Raw genomic sequence first — 21,205 nt, forward strand, 5'->3', positions numbered from 1 at the left:
GTTTTTAGTGTAGACGTACCTAAAATGAATGAATGAATAAGGACAATAAGGTATATTAATTAGTTAATTTAATGCGATAAATACGAGTATGCGAGTGACTACGTGAAAAACGTTTTATGAACACGTTTAGGTACAAAGCGTACGACTAATAATTAATAAGTACTTACTACATGTAATGATAAATGTCTATGATACATGAATTCGTTGGTAATCGGTTCGTCCGTCCGTGAGTCGTGGCATTTAATTGTAAGTGATTTATAATTAGTTATTCGGTGTTTACTTCAAGTTCTCGGTTGAAATTGTTCAGAACCAAATGATTACAAAACTCAGTTTACGTAAAGTAATAAAAAATACCAGCACAAAAAGTAGGTATTCGTCGTAATTAATTTAACGTCTCACTAGACAGCTGTCATGTGGTTTCGATAACTCAAATTGTTGGAATAAATGAGATCATTCGATCGAGAAAAAAACGCAGAGAAAACAGTTCGACGTTTGTGATCAATGAGTTTTAGGAAAGTTTGTTTAAAATGTTGCTAATGTAAACATATTACTTTAGGTTTTACATACTCATTGGAAATGTTTTTTTTAATATTTAAGTAGGTCACGCATGTTTTCTGTATTAAACGAGCATTTTTTATCTCGTTTTAGCGAAGTTAGTCACATCTCATACGACCCTTTTGTTTATTAAATCATCACCATATATAAATCTCTTACTAAAGTCGAAGCTGAATCATAAGTCATATAATACAATCATTTATAAGTACTGGGGCAATAACGAGAAAGGAACTTACCTTAAATCAATGGAATGGAAGCCTTTATGATCAGACCGGGTTGATGGGTAATTGACCTGGAAAGATAAAATAAATTGACTTTTATACGGAAGCTACAAGGGAATAGTTCATGAGAAAATGTCAGTTCCTTTGAGCATAATTAAATGTGTCATGAATCGCGTATGTGGCGCCGGCCGCGTGCCGCCATCACTCCGGCAGACGCCCCTCATTCATATTCCCGGCTTGCGCGAACATTGTACACAAAATATTTTCATATTTAGATTAGCCTAACATTTCCTGTGTTGTTTCAGTATAATAAGTTTTCCAACAAACTCCAATATTCTCCAGCCTGTTTAATATTGCTACTTCACTCGATACATATCCTATGTAACAAGTCACTGCTTATATTGTATGTAAGAAAAATATGATCTTGTATCTACCCATATTTTATGCGAAGACGTAAACAGAGACATCACTGTATTATGAATGGCAAAAATGAGAATACAAAAATCCTGCAAAGCTAGGATTTGGGCTCATAATATATTATCATGTTTCATATGAACCTGAATAAATTCCGCGGTACGTACTTTATACGGAAATAACATACTTGTAGTACCCTGACTAACAAAGACTGTTTAAATTACATACCAACATCTTTCATACTGTTGAACATGAATAAATTTCAGATTAAATTGCTAAAACAAAAATCAGTAAAGTGATGTTCAGTAGGTACAGTAGTATTTTCGCCCGCTTCAAATCGAATATGATTTCACGGGAACATCAAATCGGGATAAAAATCAGAATTAACCCTGCCCTGTTTGTAAGCTGTCTGTGTACCAAGTTACCACGTCTAAATCCGTTCAGTGTTTTTTGCGTAGAAGAGGAACAAACATCCATACATAAAAACTTTCGAATTTAATATTAGTGAGATGATTCTTAAAGGAGATTTCCTTTATCCCTGCTCCTGTATTAGGCTGATCACACGTAAGTCTGGCTCTGGCGATGGCGCAGGAAACAGGCGATGCCATAAAGGTATACGGTTGCCAAAACGGTTATCTATCGTGGTATTACCAATATACGTAATAACTAACACCCATATCCATAAATTATACAAAACGATACTACCAATGGTTTTGCGAGTGCAATAGTCAAAATAGTTTCATTTAATGTAAATTTTGTTATGATTTACAGTGATTCGTTTCAGTTGACGCATATAAAAATAAAAGAAATACGAAGTTTCAACATACAACCGATAAATATAGCCTAAAATCAAAGAATAAACAATAATGATTCAACAACCCTTGAACAGACTAAAAATATTTCCTGACCGAACAAATCGAAGATTTTTAAATTGGCGGAATTGCGTTCCAATAACGCAATTGCTTGAAGTTACTGCGGGATCGGGACCGACATCGCAGACTTGTTTTAATCAAACGAAGCTCGGGAATTTCATTACAAGTCCCGTAACTTATTGTACGCGTTTGTTTTAACTTAGATGGAAATATTACCTGACATTTATCTTGGAAAAGCAATCGAAGTTTTGATTTGTCCAAAAACAATGCACTTGAGAAATCTTCAGTTTTGTTGTTATCATGTTTCACAACACGATTAACATGAAACTGAATGTTATCTCCGAATAGGTACGTAATTAAATGGACCCTGGATCGGAGGGGAAGACCTTGTACATTTACGAGTGACCCCACACACGCCTAACGATTCGCTAATAAAAGTTATATTGGTTCCCTCGAGAATAGAGTAATGAGAATGAAGCGCATAACGCTAAAGGTATTTCGAAATTTTACTGTTTAAACCTGAATACAGCTAATGCATATAGGTTGTTATAGTAAAAGTCTGACTGAAAACGTTGGTCACACATTTCTGCAAATGCTTCTTGAAAAGTTAGAATTCAAAGACGCGAGCGGTACAAAAGCCTCTCACGAAAATGTTTTCCTTCACTTTACTCGCATCAAGGCGAGTGCTAGGCGAGGTGCGAAGTTAAAGTGTTCGCTGTAGGAGTTATGATTATAAATGATGCAGAGGGTCGAAGCAAAGAAAGCTCGTATTCGTTTACTACATCCCAGCGGATGAAAATGGAAGTGCCGCAGCAGAACATCAAGGCCAAGTAATCTTACATATTACACGTTGATCTACTGAATATTTGATCGAATACTAGTGGTTGGAATGAAACAGATTGTTAATCCATATTTGAATCCAAACGACTTCAAGAGCTGAAATTATGTTAGCCAGTACAAGCCAGGTGTACGCCTTTATAAACTGAAAGTACAATCTTATGGTTATAATTATAAGATAACTCTGATCCCCATTAAGGATAAGAGGTCGAGGTTCATAATTGCGCCCCTCATTAGGCGGCAGTCTCGTTTTGCAAAATTAGATTTTATTTATACCATTCCAGCGGGTATGACCTGAATCAACTTGAGGACACGGGGCGTGATTATGTTTAACTTTTCATACTGACATTTTTGCTGAGTTAAAATGGGCCAAGTTTTTTCATTTGCGTATTCATCGAGCAGTAGCGTGTAGGTTCGTGATAGATGTGATGTAATTAAGAGGAAAAGTCTTTTTGTTTGTTTACGTGGAAGTGGTGCCGTGCTGACGAGATACCACCATCTATCTTCACGCCTATCTAGCTCTATGTGGGCCACACGGCATTGTTTGCTCACGCGATGGAATTAACTTCGCGAGTAATCTTTATAATGCTTTTGAATACGTGATAACAATCTCAGGACTAGAGTCGAGCTTTTCCTAGAATATCCAAATGATGAATATGAGCAAAAAAAATAAAAATATTCACGAAAAGAATGGAGTTTTCTTTGGACATTGATATTTTCAGAGTTCATCTTTTAAAAAACTAGTAGCGTTAGCTACTTTTGTATGCATTAACAAATGCTAAAGTGCATGATGCGGAGTTACATTAAAAAATAATGGAAACTTGTCAGTTTGGGCACAAGGACAATCTTAACAATATAAATGTGTGCAGTTCTGGGTTAAACCAAAACCGATAACAGCGGTTATTCAAATAGAACATTTTTAAATAGCCTGTTTTCCATGGTCCTTCTTTTAATTTACCATGAACCTATGAACAAGTACTAAGCAGGTAAGTAAAATGTTAATGTAAAATTATATTATGTTCATAATGTTTAAAACAGTCACGTAGGCTACAATGAAGTAGAAAGCAATTAAAGAATTGCATGACAAAAAATAGTTTAATCGGGCTAGAATACAACACCAACGGCGTAAATCGAGTCGTAAAAACGTTGTCGCCCAACACGGCATGTTTCTTGTAAACATTTTGTCAGTTTTTCAATGTTACTCTTCACCACCGAAAAAATTGTATTGATAAAATATAGACTCATTCGTTGCTTGACAGATATTAATTACTCTCTAATAACGGTACAAATCCGTATTCGTACAAACCGTACAAATTCGATTGATCAGGACAGCATGTCGTTTGTTATAATTTATATCATTTCCGTAACGCGCTTCGCAATACCTGTAAGGCAAAATAGAGTAAAAATGATTTAATCGTTCCATTAAAAATCGAACGCTTGATCTTTCAGTATTTGTTGTTATAGCGGCAGCAAAATACATCAAAAATTTCCACTGTCTATCACTAAATCGACGAATAGGATTTCCTCAGTAAAAGACGAATTAATAGAACTCTTTAAACCAAATGCATGAGGTACAGCTGTATTTTCCTTGTTTCGTTCCGTGTAAGCTGTTACAACAAGCTTAAACTATGCCATCGACAACTGCCTACGCTTCCTGTGCCCACTCTCGGTCATTTCGTTAGGGATTGCCAATTACATGCCACCAGCTTTGATAAAGCTTAGCTTGGTCTGACTGCTACCAATCTGATGTACCTACAAATTCTTTTTTCGTGATTCTCCATTTTAGACTAATAAAATCTTCATTGCTGTTTCCGAGTTTAATTATCCTGCTTAAGCTAAATCTGTTAGAAGTCAATCGTAGGCATGAATATAGGCATAGGGATTATTATATAAAGGTACATCGATACACCTGAACAAATATTATGTTTGTTTATAATATTGTTACAGGCAAGAATGAGTAGTGACTTTTCGATAACTATTTTTAATAAAAAAATAACTTTATCAACTTCGAAGGCTCGCTTGACGGGCATTATCCACGTGTCTGATGATGGACAGTGAGTCACGCGCCGCGTGTGGCCCAGTCTGTTTGTTTTAAAACCAAACTCCTTACTAAAATATCATAAAAAATCTGGAGGATCGTTTACAAATACTTTGTGGTTGTTTGGGTAAAAAAAAATATCATGGTTTGTTTATCTTGGTTCGTACAACCTACTTTCAGAATAACAGATTGAAATACCTTTAATATGATAGTTTCAGAAAGTATTTACATATTACTAGACTTCGCAAGAGTTTCAAATACTTGCGTACAACTACGCAGTGTGGAATTAATTGATCATAAAAGACGTTGTATCCAGACAGAAGAAAAACGCTTATTAAATGCCTATATACCAAACTTGACGCGTCTCTACGTCACGTATTTGGAGGCATTTCCACCGACTGCTTAAATCTTGCATTAGGTAGCATCGTTTATTACTTTTAGTAGGTAGTCCATTTATTAGCTTAGTGAATCATCCAAAATTGTGTAATTTAAAAATGGAAAGCATATATTACAACTTGATTAAGTAAATAATGTAATTTATAATGACCAAACGTGTTACTCTCCGGCGAAATGTGTCAAGACGTATCGTGCTATGAAAGATTTATTTAACAAATGGTACCAAACAATGCAACGAATAACACAAAATAATTAATCTGATGATTACGACATCAGTAAAGCACCGTGACACGTGTGCTAAGGAACAAGCTCGACAGATTTACGTAAAACTCATTATTTTTCAGACAACAATATCATTTACTTTGTTCAGTCAAAACTATTTCAGACGGTTACGTTAACACCAAATAAGAATGACTCTTACGCTTGATCTAAATCGAACATTGCGCAATGTTATTTGTATCATACAATGAAAATAGCCGAGTTTCGACACGATTCTTACTATATTCCAACATACACGCATTTTCTGGAATCATCTACTTCAGCATGATAATGGCGATAATAATACCGTCGTTCTCGACAATTTATTTAATTGACCAATACATTGGCAGCAAGCCTGTAGTTTCAACCTCGTCATTAAATCAATGCTCCGAATGATGAGCAGCTATCACGATTGTTGCAACATCGCGAAATGATGAAGTGACTACATTAGCATAAAAGTAGCGAGATTCCGTCCATGTTTTATTATTCACATTTAGACATTATCTGGGTTTGTACGGTTAGATGGATCATGTGGTTGTAACTGTCTAAATGGGTTGTATTCAACAAGGGGTATGTATGAAGTCTATTAGATCTCTAATCCCACAGAAGAGTCACTTAATTACGGCAATGACTTAGTTATGATCACATCCTCAAATTTAAGAGTAAAAGTAAACTTTCAGCCCGTTTCAAAGTGTAGGTAATGGTCGACCGTTAATATTTTAGCAATATCCACGATTATTACATTTAATTCATTACGTGTATAAGCAATATTTTCAATATTATTGGAAACTGCTTACTGGACAAAAGAAAACTTTAAATCGCGTTACTTGAAGACAAGAACGAAGTGTCTGATGATACAAAGTTATCACATATTACCGTTTCTTTATGTCGCGGCAATATTTTATAAGAACATCAGTCTTGATAGAGTAAGTTACATCTGAAACTCACGCAATATTTGCCTTGCAAATGGAAAGTTTCTGAATACATTGTAGCTGTGATAGTCAAGTGGCGTATAATGAACTAAATTAATTTATATTCAAATAAGAGCTTCAATTAACCTCTTTCTGGTGTAAAAATGGTAAGTCACTTAGTTAGATGAGAAAAATTTACACATTTTGCAATAACGAGCGATTTCATTCAAAAAATAGATGGCTTCTTTTTATGTTGTCTAAAGCCTTTTTTCAGTTTCATGGATTTAGATTGAGAAAACTTTCGATGTAATTTCGAAATGATTCCACCACTTCCACAGTTAAAAAAAGAAACATAATGCATAACGAAAAACCGAAAAGTGTAATTAATTCATAGTTTTTTTTTGTTCTATCTATCGGAGTTATGTTTAAAACAGTGATAATTCCCACAATAATGACCAGTGTGATGTCGTTAGTGTGAACGATGCTTCTAATTACCTACTAAATATTTCAACGGTGTGAGAAGGAAAGCATTACAATGAAGTGAGGAAGTGACCAACAGTTAAGTAGTGTTACATGAGGAATTTATTGAAAAAATAACCCAAACTTTTTTTGGGGTGCAAGAGGACCGATGAGTGTTGGGGTATATTTAAGTGGTAGGTCATATTATTTGACAAGCACTATACCCAGAACAGTCATCATCGGCCTAGCTCTTGCCCAGATATGTTGGGGTCGGCTTCCAGTCTAACCAGATTCAGCAAGTACCAGTGTTTTACAAGGAGCAATTGCCTATCACACCTTCTCAACCCAGTTGCACGAACAGTGTTTGCAAGTAATCAATTCGAACAGTCGTCTATTTGCTTCGACATGCTGCTAATGCAAGCATGAGCAGTGACATCACGAAAGCCGGTATATTAGCAATTCCTTCCGCCACGTATGTCGTTCCGCCCGAACGCCTGTTTTATGATCAGACACCTCGCTCCGAAGCATGTTTCGCGTTACGATCATAGCATCGGGGAAATTTTCTACATCTCGGCCAATTCGCACCTTATATTAGCATTGAATGTGAACGATTTTACGTGTTACATACGGAATCAGATGGTGTATCGTCAATCATGTTATAGTTTGGATATCGTGGAAGTTCTATGCCATTCGGAGAACGTCGGAATAAAAGGGAAATATTGTCTGGAGTTCCAGATGATTCTGACACTAAATATATCGGAAGATTACGTTTTTGGACTCTTTTCGTTTGAGACATATCAATTACCAATTACTACTAATTTTTATTAACCTCTTATCTACATTTTCGCCTGTGCTATTACTGCCTTAATTTGCGTTGAAGGTTAATAGGCCAATTCTGATTAAGTATTAAATGTTTGCAAGTTTAATCTTTACTTTTATTTATATAAGACATTATAAAGGACACATACTTATCTACGTTCTCGTACTATTGACCGTTCAAGATCAGGGCCATTGTATACAAAACTTACTTTAGCATACAAATCATTATGACGTTTACTATAGACAGTTTTCTTATTCCTAAGACAGTCATTAAATTGTTTTCGCTTTGATTCTATCACAAAAATCTTGCAAAAAATTGTTATAGCATTTCGAAAATGCATAGTCGTTCCAAATTATGCTCACATAAAGAATTATGAGACATCATCTTTAACTTATAGGTAACGAAGTGGTAGCTATTATTTTTATGTTTAGTGTTGTTCTAGCTGCTCAGATTTATTTATTTATCATGTCCGTGCAATTAAACAAGATAATTCTTATGATATTTTACGAAGATTGCTTAGTATTCAGTATATTTTTAAGAAACGAAAACATTAATCCATCGAAAGTCTAAAATTATTCACATATATCATATTCACTTCTGTAATAAGACCTTACATTTACGCAACTTGACTAACCAAACATTGTGGGTATAATCTGAGTATTGGATTATCCCGCATGGCTAAGCATTAAAACTGTTATATATTTGTACGTCTTTAATATCGTGGCAACGGGTACCATATGTCGACGCCCTGACAAATTGGGTTCACCTTAAAATATACGAGTTTGTACGGTCTCGACAGCTTTATTACGCTCCAACGTGAACACTACTCCAAATGGGGCTGTGTTAAATTAAAACAAAATAATGATTGATCCCTTTTTCGTTGACAACCCAAATGAGAAAAATAAGCCTAGAGGATTGCATGTTTGTTTACCCAGTCGTGAGGCAATCGCATAACTTCGCGTTCCGTAGATTATATAGGGGGAGACAAGTAGCAAAGACATTCCTTATCCTGTTTAACTTTTTTATTACGAGGAATTAGCGTCTGTACTGAGCGAGGAAAGATAAAAGAAACAAAAGAACGACGCAATGTTCGTGAAGCTCGTGCAAGAAAAAGATGTATCCTTATGAAATGGTATGGGTGGAAACTGGATGAATTGGTCAAATATGTGTGTGGAACGGAATTAATTACTTGACTAATATCAATCCCAGACGGACCCACAAATTTGCCACGTCAAACACTTGTGAGGAAATAAACAAAGGTGCAGAATGCTACTGCTGTTATGTACAACAGAAATTGCGGACGTTTGCATTGCTTTTAGCCACGTGCACTAATAAAGCGTTCAGATCAAAGATTACAATCATGCATAAATAGCAAGTTGCAACCGCGACACCCACAATACATTCCACGGTCCGAAAACTTGTGACAGGTTGCTAATTCTGTTTCACATTGATCTATTTCATATATTAAAATGCGAGCTTTTAGGTTAATAGGTATGCTGGACAGCCGGTAGGAAAATAAACAATGTTATTATACTAAAAGTCTAGATTTTTCATTTTAAATTAAAAAACACTGTTATTTTAGAGTAACCGACTACCACTACTCTAAATCACTCTTGTAAATTTCCTCTAAGTGAGTAATTTGAAATTTTTAACACATGTCGTGTAAGTGATACAAAAGGACAGACAAACCATAATTTCTTTATCAATTTCATGTGAAAGCTTTAATGCTTTGATATTGATATGTGGTACTCAAATACCTATGGCATCGTAATGGCAGCACTTTATGGACGAAAGAAAAAAGTTAAAAACTTTCCTGGTATGCCGAACCAATTATATACTTTTCGTCATTTCGAAAACAGGAAACAGAGGCAGCCACAGGTACATCAACTTGAATCAATATTATTCTAATTGTGTTTGAAACAAATGTAGGCAGAGGAAAGGTTAAGTTTAAATTTGATTTAGCTTTATTATTTTGGATTTTTGGAATCTCTAATTGATTTTGGTAATTTCACTTGCCGTTATGTTGTTAAAGTTCTATTTTCGTTTCATATTTATTTTAATTGTGTCTCCATGAGCTCACTTGCTTTTAATCATATTATTATAATGATGGAACCAATTACGATTTTCTTTTTCATACCTAATTACCATTCATATAGTCAATTAACATGAAATAATCTTTATAACATTACTCGGTACAAAGAAAGTGCTGTGGGATATTAAATGAAACAGCTATATCTTATAACCAGTTGCGTAGAAATCTGGTTCGCGTGGGCGGGTTGCTTCACCAGCGTTAGGATAACTTCGAGAATGAGGTCGCATATGGGATAAATAGGTATAAGACTAAACTAAACAGGGTGTGCCCCAAAACTTTCTAAACCGACCTTTGTGGAATATGTAGAAATGGTTCCTTATTAGCAAAGTATCCGTTTCAAGAAAACACAAGCCGTTTTCCTTTATTCGTCTGTTTTCTTTTCATTTGTTGGTTGTGATCACGCAAGTAAGGAGCAGTCACTTGTCACGATTCTTGCAGCGATGCAATGTAGTTAACAATTACGATGCCATCGTCTAAGCTTTATGTGAATAGTACAGTGATTACAGAATCTGTCAGTCAATTTGCTTTATAAACTGTACATGACGGCAAATACGTCAGTCACTCTCCAAACTGCCAAACAGGCATAAATACTTATGAAGACTTAAACCAGCTCTGAAAAACCATTTAGGAATTGTAAAAAAACTATCAGCTAAAATTAGCGTGTCCATATTATAGTTACATAATATTATCGGTTCGTTGAATCCGATTACAGATCCCATATGGCGTAATAGAAGTTTTTCGTGTATTCACTTGCATGCAAGGCTTCGTGATCGTGATTCTTTATGTTTTACAACAGATGTTTAATCCCAGTACTTTCGAAACAATGAGGAAACTGATACACATAGTATTAGATAGCATGTGTGTTTGTGCATTATTTATTAATGCAACATGAGAGTGGACTAACAAGAAAAATAAAAGTCTGGATCTTTGTTTTATGAATAGAAGTTTGAATAAGAAAGAACTAGTTTCAACTTGTTCTTGAATGGAAAAATATTTTATGGAGAAAAATAATAATTTTTTTCTTAAAAATCTTCAGGAACAAGTGCAGCCCCAAGCGTAGCTAGTTAAATAATACTTGTACCCGTGAAGTACCTTCCTCTTTACGATCGTCGCACGCGTCAACTACCTACGGTTTATCCGGAGCCCTCAGAGAGTTCGTTGCACCCATTGGACGGGCACAGATAAGTTCAATGTGAGAAAACACATTCCCCGAATAGAACTTATGACAGTTATGATAATATTTAGGCGGTCTACTAATGAGAATTACAATGAAGGGCACTTGTGAAGTGTTTATTGGTGTGTATAATATTACATTGGCTAGAGAAAGTTTTATTTTTTAAGGCTACGAGTTATTTGTATAGGGAATACTTAAATTACTAATATGGTAAGGTGTCAAGGGTTTGTTAGTAAGTTCTTATTGATTTTGTTCGATGAATATTTTTGTGTAAGTGTTTTATAATTTCTTTGCATAAGGTAAACACTCCCTAAATGAGCACCAAAGTACTATAAAACCCCTAAACTGACGTAAAGAGATTAAATCGATTCCATGTATGAACATCGTTGTCGTATAATAAAAAAAGAACAAACACAAACAAAAAATGAACAAGAACACACACAATCAAGGATATACATTCAAAACATGAACAGAAATGAGATCTGCAGCTCTATTGCAGGCTACCAATCATCGCGTTCAATATTGAAACTATCATATCCATAAAGTAGTCAATTCAGACAGCAATTGACCGACGGCAAGATGTTGCAACGTCCAGGGTGGTAACACTGACCCTAATTCGAAATAGATCGGCGGAATACATATATGGGCTGAATTAATCACTTTATTGGCCACAATGACCGGCATTGATGACAATGCGAGTGGGTTCGCCCCAGGATTGGCGCGGCTCGATCGTTTCAAAAGTGGAGCGTATATTGACCCATAGTAATTATGAACCTAGCCTCTTTCTAACTGCAGGGCGACTTGCAGTGTTTTACACGAAGATACTATCATTACAGCACCGCTTGTTAATTACTAGTGGATGGTAATAACCTCCGGCCAGTTTCGGTTATATGACTGGCTTTATCATACCTGGAATATCATGTTTTCGTGTCACTGGAGCCTAATTTCATTCACTATAACGGAAAATTTCGGAGAATATGTAAAATGTGTATAGTGGTACACTAAAATGTAATGAACCGCAAAAGTGGCTGCGCATCGACCTATTTGGAGACTTTGCGGTATGTCAATTCGGCTTTATATTAGTCTAAATTACAGAGCTAGACTTAAAACACGGTCGTTATTAGATTGGGAATGGGCCATATAAGATATTAGCGCACTTTAAGCTGCGATATAATGTAGCGGTGGCAGCGTGCCCATTTGCCTCTAATTTTCCGAATGAATTAGATGTACACAGCTGTGGACTAATTAAAAAGTCTGCTACACAAACTAAATAGTCGAGTTAAACTAACAATCGATCGTTTACCTTGTATCCTAATTGTGAAGTGAGCCAGTCGATGTTCTCCGATGACGTCATTTTCGGTCGTAACCGAACCAGAATGTCACGCATTCAAACAATAAGCGATCCATTTCGATGGGTTTGCCGGACCCATCGCATTGTTTGTTTGCCGTTTTAAAAGCTTCGGGAAACGTTGCCCGCCTAATGTTGTTGAGATGTTTGCTGGCCGAATATAGACGTAAAGTTCGGGAATTGTAATTTATGATTATGTTATAGTGAACATGGAACGGTGAGCTATGATTTTAATTTTATAGTGTTGACCTCGAATAATGCAACTAGGTATATCTCGCGCAATGACTCACAAGACTGCAGATTATTGTGATGATTCAATCGCGCTATTCTCGCAACGCGTTGTGGTTACCGAGTGACAGCTTTAGTGCATGTTGTAACAGTTTAAATTGTACTATAGCCAAGAGATAAATAGGGCAACGTAACCTTCTTTCACAGGTGTGTAGAATAGTTACCTACATTGATTTGCGTGTTCCACGCCAGTCTGTGGTAAGACTATCGCAAAGTGATTTCAACTTAGCTGTGCTTACGAAGTTTCAAACATAATTCCTAGACGATAACCGATATATGGGGTGTGCATATTACGTAGGAAAATCGATAGCACAGTATCGCTATCATATTATTACCCAAATTGTAGGAGCCGAGCAACAAAGCCTAATAATTTTCATCTGTCAATTCTGGCTATCAGTTGCTTGACTCAAACAAAACACCAACAAAAAATATACTGTTATGTAAAACAAAAACTGTCTGGTATTAACGAGTAATGGACAGATGGTAAAACATTAGTCATTGCATGCTATGGTAAGTGTTCGTGGCCGATTTGAGGCAATGTATATCAAAACATCTGGTTCAATAATGATGCGAAAATATATCTTTGGCACGCGTACTTCAATGCCTCATTTGTAAGATAATAACTACGTTGATACTTGTTAAAACAACTGATACAATATCCTTATAATGTAAAGTAAATAAATTTTAAAATTGAAAACTGTTTCGAGTTTATAGCAAACATTGGTTTTCTGAATATTGTTCAAAATAATGTTCGCGGGACGGAAACCCATTTTGATACTGCAAAGAATCTGAATAATGCGCTCGTGACTTTTAGCCGTTATTGTTCAGCATTTAAAGGTCTTTGTGTGCATTAAAAATGGAACATAAATTTGATAGACCACTTTCAGATTTAAACAAGTCTTGCACAAAAACTACGTTTATTTTTGTTTTAAATAAAATATAAATCAGCCAGTATCATGTATAAGGTACTTAAAAAAAAATTAATAGAAACTATAACATTTGAGCACTACCTAATTACACTTATTTGACTTGATGACGTCAACAATATCAATGTCATGTCAAATGTGAAGGTCAATTTTAAACATAGAACTTACATTTAAATTGTTTTTAACGTAAAATAATTCTACACTTCGAATTGTATTATTAGCAGAAACAATTGAATATAGATAGCTATTGAAGTAAAATGTTAGGTTTCACGAACTAATATCGCTAGATACCTAGGCCGTTATTACTGTCTACAGTCACTGGCGTCGCGTGAGGCTAATTTGATAGTACTAACATTAAGTATACTCTTGCCGTGAACTAATTCCAAATTTTCTAATCTAAAATTTCTAAACTAATTCAAAAAATTCGTAAAAAATTCGAACGTTCAATTAATACACACTTGTATAAACATCCCAATATCCCATATGCAGCCGCTGCATCCACTTCAAAACGAGGCCATTGAAAATAACGATTCGGTATCCGTCGTGATTGAATCGAATCATTCATGTTAGGCAAGAAGGTCCTTAATAGGTAGTAGAACGCAAATGAGGAGAACTGGGTCAAGCAGCTTTCGAGACGGGAGGCAGACAAACGATAGTCAATCTTTACCACTATTAAAATGTAAATCAGCAGTTAGTCCACTAATGGAAACTGTTTTAACGATCCAAACGGGAAAAGTTTCGGGAAATGGATGTAAGTAGGCTCCTATTATGTGGCCTAGAGGGTCTATTATGTAAATAAATAGTGTTGGATACTTATGTTCAGACGCGAGCCCAATATAAGATGGAACGAGAGATTTAGATTAAACGTAATGAGCTAAAGCTCATACACTTCCCACGGTCTGCCTAATCTTTAAAGTAATAATTACATGTGAGAAACTGAGACCTAATTACGTTCTCGGTGTAATTCATCTCAATAAAATGTCCATAATATACTAGACTTAATGCCAAGCAGACAAAAATTATACTTGATATACGAAAATATAAAAAAACTTAGTCTGCATTCAGAAAAATCGGAGTTATAAAGATAAAAAGGTAACATAACATAGAACAACATAGACGAAATGGACAGTCTGACAGACGCAAAATGAGTAATTTTGTTTGATTAAAATGGACAGCGAGAACACTACAGTAACAGTGTTGTGCATAACTGCTATGATGATATGCGACCTTCATTTAACTCGTCAGAGTCCCAGTTGAGAGCTAAATTATACTATCTAAATGTACTTGAGAACATAAACAACTCCATTATTCAATATTAACCTATCTTTCACGAATCACAATGTTGCTTAAATCCTTCATGGTAGTTCGTGATACTTTAGTAATTTGTCGGAAATTTTGTACCCGTGGAATGGTTTAAAGGTTAATTTCCGGTAGAGTCTATATATACTTCATTTTACTATAGGTCTGGCATCTGGGACCCGATGCATTGCGCTTATTTGTCTAAAAGCCTATTTAGAGGTTGAAAACCTGGTTTTAGAACAAAGCAGTTAATTTATTCTTGTTTAGTGTCGCTTAATTAATATAAAATTCTAATTGTCAATATCGTGCGGGACGCAATTATAGAATACATAAATAATGTAATCATTCATTAACTATTGAAATAACAAATACAACTGGTGCGTGAAAAAAATATCGCACTTGTTAATTATGATAAATGAGTTCTACAATGTTTGTACAAAAGCTAATATCTATAATTAATATTTATTGTTATAATTTAGATACATAATCTCCGATTGCTTAGAAAGCCGTGGGTCAGAACACCTAAGACCCTTGCCTAATACTCGCCACAGCTGAGAAACTGTCGCTCCACTGCCTCGAGAGAATTTCAGTTAATTCAAATTGTGAGTTTTTGTCAGGTGTTGGTAATATCAAACTTTCACTACCATAAACTTGTGAGTTTAAACAGTTTCTTTACGCAAGACTACATTTACAAACATACCGATCTATCGCAATATTGTAGCTGTTGAATTTTTCTTGGATACGAATGTTTTGCAACAGTACGACTCTACGGGTACTTTGGCTCGCGAGCCAAGAAAAACTTATTAATTACAGCACCGTCCTCATGAGAGTTCGAAGAAAGCTTTAATTGGAGAGATATCCTTTGTAGAAAAATGAAATATCACTTCTGAATCTATAGTTCAAAAAATTCTAACTTTCTATGCTTTACTGGAGTATTCGATTTTTGCAAAAACTGGACTAAATATCCAGTGATAAAGTGGATCGGTAAACTGTCGCCATGTTTGTGTAATGGCTCGTATTCTGACATGCAGTGTAGAATATAAACCTATTTTAGCTCCAAGCCTTGTTTGCATTCAAATTGGTGGATAGAAGCACACACGCCGATATGGGATAAAATATCTATTGTTTTGTCAGCTTAATAAATCTAGGTCCTGGCTAGCTTCGTAAAATATTACGGAGTAGCTAGAGTATTGATAAAAAAATATACATGTATGAATTCACGCTGTCACGGTGCGCTTATTTTTATCTCTTCGTTAATTTTTCACAGTACAAATCTTGTAAAGTTAACCGAAATAAAAAATAACCGTAAAAATAAACGTTGACTGCTAAAGTTATGCTAATTTCGCTCTAAAAGTAAAAAAGCAATTCTCCGAAAAAGTAATTTACAAAATTGCTCCGATAGATCTATTTTCAGGCATAACATGACATAAACAAAGTAAATTGCGCGTTCTTTCGATTCTTCGGCCTATTCCCGATGTATGGAGGCAACTAAAATATTTTCATGCATGCGACCTATTTCGAAACTGACATTTAAACAACACATGGCGCGCAATATGTATTCAGATATTTCAGGTGAGGTTAACGACCGCAGGGTATAGTTGTGACGAAGTGACGTCACGGGCTTGAAGCAGTGATGTGCTTGGCTCCGACAACTTAAATATACTGCCAAATGGAATACGGATTATTTCGTAGAACTGAAAACTTGGAGATGCGTTTCGAATTTATTCTTACGAAACACGTTTCCGCTGAAAGCTATGAATATGTGCATGGTTTTATGCTTGTTATTTATTCCATCAGCATCTTGTTATAAGGATAGGGAAACACTACCGAACTTGATAAGATAACATTCTTTATTAATTTAAGAGCATTGCTCCGATGAAGCAATCGCCGAAAATAGCTTCGGCGGTATAAGAAATAGACTCACGCGTATTGATATAATTTACAGCTGTTGTAATTGAGTAAATAAGGAGGCAAAGTATTTTTTTTGGGACGAAGGGATTTTCTGTATTAATCTTAAGTTCGAAAGTTACTTATTTATGTTTTTGGGACTTTTGTTTCTTCTTTAGTGCTATCCTCCATAGTATCTAGCTATAAGTATCTAAAACTAGTTGTTGACTGATACAGCTAGGATTGAAATGATTAAAAATATTACTCCTTGCCCAAATGACATAAAACAGGAAAAATATAGGTAATAAAGAATTTAAAAGATTTCAAGACAAATTCTGAAGAAAGCTATTTTTTAAATTTGATTGTTTTATTTCTTCTTGTAAAACTATTAATTAATGTCATTTAAAAAGTACTATCTGGGTAAGGCTTCGTAAGTAAGTACCTTTAGGGTACAAAGTCGTAAAGTTCACCTAATTTATAGCTCTGTTAAAAAACACAGATTGACTTACACAAGGTCACAATAAAAATAAGTTACATTTTGCTTTGACCTTGTGTAAAGTTCTTTACTTGTTGCCTAGGTGACAATGTTAAAAAACAAAAAAAAATGCTATAGTATTTTTTGATAAAGAATTACAATGCATGGTTCATATAGGTTTTAATAAAATTTATAACACATCAAACATTGGTCTTTTTTTGCCTAAAATATAAAACAAGATTTTTTTTGGCTGTTTTCATGAAGTTTATTCATAGCAATAATTGACTTACTATTAACCCTTCTAATTCTTACTTCCAATTCCTTGTAATAATTATTATTAATTTATCTTTTTAAATTTTAATTAACTAACAAACTTTTAAACTTAGTGTTAAGTTAAGTCAAAAGGAGCAGGATGCGAGCAGCCATAGATTTTTTTAATTTTGTGCATTTGGGGCGGTCATATCCAACAGTGGAGGACTATGGGCTGATAATCATGATGAAGCAACTTTTTGACTTGTTAATAAAAGTGTATTATCCCTGTTCACAATCAAAAGGATAAAAACAAATTATCAAGAGTTTATAATCAGGTAAAGGAAAAATGTTACCATTTTTATTCATATTATTTCCGGCCAAGTAATTGTAATTACAGGAAATAGATTACGTATATTACTCAGATAACAAAATAAAACTATAGGATATCCTTCCGCTCTTGAGCTCATTAAGTTCAGCTAATAATAACTTTTGAACACAACTCCTAATTTGAAAGCTTCCGGTCAAGTGACGGGCAACAACTGATAAAGATAATTTGAAATACAGAACGGCTCTTTCTAGCTTCTTTATTATTTAGTGTTGATAATGATAAACAACTTAACATCTTCAAATATTAATTTGACTTTGATAACATAGGATAATATTTCAATATATAAAAGATTAAACTTTTGTCCATGGGTTACCATGTCATGGATGTCATGGATGACTATGGATGCCTGCATGGAGGATTCCTGCTTATCATAATAACTTACTGTAGGTACTTGTACAAAATGATCTAAGTAATATTATTCCTTATTAGGTAATTAAAAATTAAAGAAATGAAGAGGAAGTTCTTCTTATGGTGTTCCTTAATAAAATGTTTCTATAATTTCAAAAGTTTAATGTTTTAAAGTTAATTTATTTGAGAGATAACAAATTTAAACAGAGTTAGCAAGTAACAACACTTACAGACGTATTTAAAACCTGTAGACCTACTAGCTGTGGTATAATAAACTAAGATTTATCAGAACGATAAATCAGTCGAGTTCCATTGATAAATAGCTATTGAATGAATTTATCAAGATTTAGGGCAGTGTGTAGGTGCAATAAGTTGCAAGACAGGTTATAAATAAGTTTATCTAACTGTAAATACGCGTGTTTCTGTGAATAATTATTTCAGTGGACCCTTTCTATATTCTTTACCCAAAATACAGTCAGTGAAGATAATTGAGCATCAAGCTTTCGACTTGTAATAACTTTAAGTAACTGTTGTTCTTTACTAAGAAACCTTGAATGATCTTTAAGATGCGGTATTTTGAAATTTGTTCACAATAAACATCTCTGGGTAAGAGTTGGGCGTAGTGTAAAGAATAAATAACAACCACCGACAAAGATTAACACATCTAAACCCGAATTAAACATCCATCTTCTAAGTTAAGACACAGGTAAATCTTTGAGTTTATTGACTTTATGAACGTTATAAGAGTTCACTTACCTTACGTTTTAGTTGCATCGACGTTATAAAAATAAAATAAACAATATTTTAATTCATAAACAAAACACTACATAAATCGACAGTCACACACCTAACCACAGTCCAGTCAACTCCGGCCGCGGCTCAAACTTGACCCATCCCGAAAACTGTGATCCTTGCTGGTTGTTGCCAAAAAACAATTTCTCCACACTTGCCAGCTATTAAATCAATGTTTAAAAGTCCTTGCAATTTAATCAAAATAACTCAAAACAAGGGTTTCTGCTATTAATGATACGTCATTATTTTTGTTATCAAGAAAGTTATTGTAATTGAAAAATACTTTTATTTTGCGTTTAAAAAGTTTTACTGAATGTGGCAACACTGATAAGGTGATGGCGCCATCTGGGAACAAGTTTGGTACTAAGTTTTTAGTGACATCTATTGTCGAATAGTAAAAAGTTTGTTCAGCAGCATCTACCGACGAATAGGTTAACTAAAGAAAAATTTTATTGGTTAGCGACACTAGATGTCGTTTTCAATATTATTTTTTTAATTTTCTGCTAGATGGCGCCATAAGTGTCGTTTGATAGAAAAATGTTTATTGTAAGTAGAGTATTGAAATGTATTAATATCTAAGTAAATATAAATAGCTAACTACTAATAAAGCAAAATATTATTTCAAAAACGTATTTTATATCAATATGTACAGACTGTATTTTTTTCCGATAAGTCACGAAAACTTTAACTTCAACGAAAATTTATATTTCTACGCGTGTTTTAAAAGATATTTAAAAATACGCACCTACACTACAATATCACAAAGGAAATTACGATTCGCATACGTACGACAATAATACAATTACCTAAACTCAAATAAACTTTTATTTAGACATTTACATTCCCATTAACGGGTTCAGTCCAACATTGTGGGTATTGCGTCCATATGCTGATATTCCCAAAGCCGGGTGCGTTCCCGCGGCCCTAACGAGCTGTCACATATTTGTGACAGTTGGTGACGTTGACAATATCTCAGGGCTTTATCTATTTCAACGGGATCTGTCCGCCCGTCGCTTCGCCCTCCCGTTATTTTTGTTTCGAGATTTTAATCTTAGCTGTCCGTTTGATGACAAAATAATGTCTAAGAAAATGTAGTCTGATGTCAAGTTTGCATAAAATTATTTCTAGTTGCGTGGGTTGCTGTTGAATATATCTACGTCTCCTTTACTTAGGGTTATGTGTCTGCTGAGATCTAAACAGCCTTTTAGTTAGTTACTGGAAATAATAAACAAGAAACTGTTAGAAAAAAGTCAAGCATAACGATGAAACCTCTCAAAATCAAATTAAAAATAACTACAAAAAGGAAAATGAAAACAAAAAATGTTTACATTTCCAACCAACCCTTTGATTATTGCAACAGTTTTCAACAACCAAAAGTTGTTTTCAAAGCAAAGCCTTACAAAATCCGAGTAAAAGTCTTTCGCTAAAAATGTCGTCATCTTGAGCGAGTTGGTTGCTGAGGAGCCTGCACTGAGGGTGTCGAAACCTGCCGCGTGAGCGCCGCACGTGACCGGTGGCCGCACACGGCCCGGGGCCCGGGGCCCGGGGCCCGCCACCCCACCGGGAGGGCCCTTATAAATCCAGCTTTTGTCATAATTTTCCCTTTAAAAACTTCCCGCTATTGTCTACGCAAAACTCCTGAAGTACACGTTAAGTTGAGGTAAAACAATCTACTTTATATGGACTCCCTTTTATTTATAACGAGAATGAAATTGTGCGCGCAAATAAACTGCCATGAATTTCACTATCCGCCTTAAACGTTTTGACAAGCGTATACATTAGCATTAAGTCGTCGGCCGCTCATCGAGGCAGAAAACTTACAATTAATATTAAAACATGCGCAATAAAATAAAGGCAAGCAGTCGGAAAGTATTCGCGTCACTCGAGCAGTGCTTTTGACATGGCTATTATTTTAATGGAAGTCTAAAATGGGGGAAGTGCTGGCTGCTTGCTCTGGGAATTTGCACCTTACTGTTTGAGTCTTAGAAGTGGTGATTGTTTGTATGTATGGTAGTGTAAGTCTGTAAGACTTCGGAACGCTCATCACTACCGTTGGCAATGAGCACAGGGATGCAAATGATACTGTTCAGGATATTGTTCTCCCGTGCTCCACACAGGCCGGGACTCGATACCGGTTAAGTAACCAATATTATGT

At 35.0% G+C, this 21,205-nt stretch overlaps 1 long non-coding RNA gene across 1 annotated transcript; it reads right to left on the minus strand.

Moving 5' to 3' along the window:
* Window positions 1–789: 789 nt before the first annotated feature.
* LOC113504243 lies at window positions 790–19,294 on the minus strand. The gene is made up of 2 exons (XR_003401540.1): window positions 19,015–19,294; window positions 790–847 (listed from the first exon to the last, which is right to left on the minus strand). It is a non-coding gene; the product is annotated as an uncharacterized LOC113504243 (long non-coding RNA).
* Between the last annotated feature and the right edge of the window lie 1,911 nt (window positions 19,295–21,205).

Source organism: Trichoplusia ni, chromosome 2, assembly GCF_003590095.1.
Source record: "Trichoplusia ni isolate ovarian cell line Hi5 chromosome 2, tn1, whole genome shotgun sequence".
Classification (NCBI taxonomy): domain Eukaryota; kingdom Metazoa; phylum Arthropoda; class Insecta; order Lepidoptera; family Noctuidae; genus Trichoplusia; species Trichoplusia ni.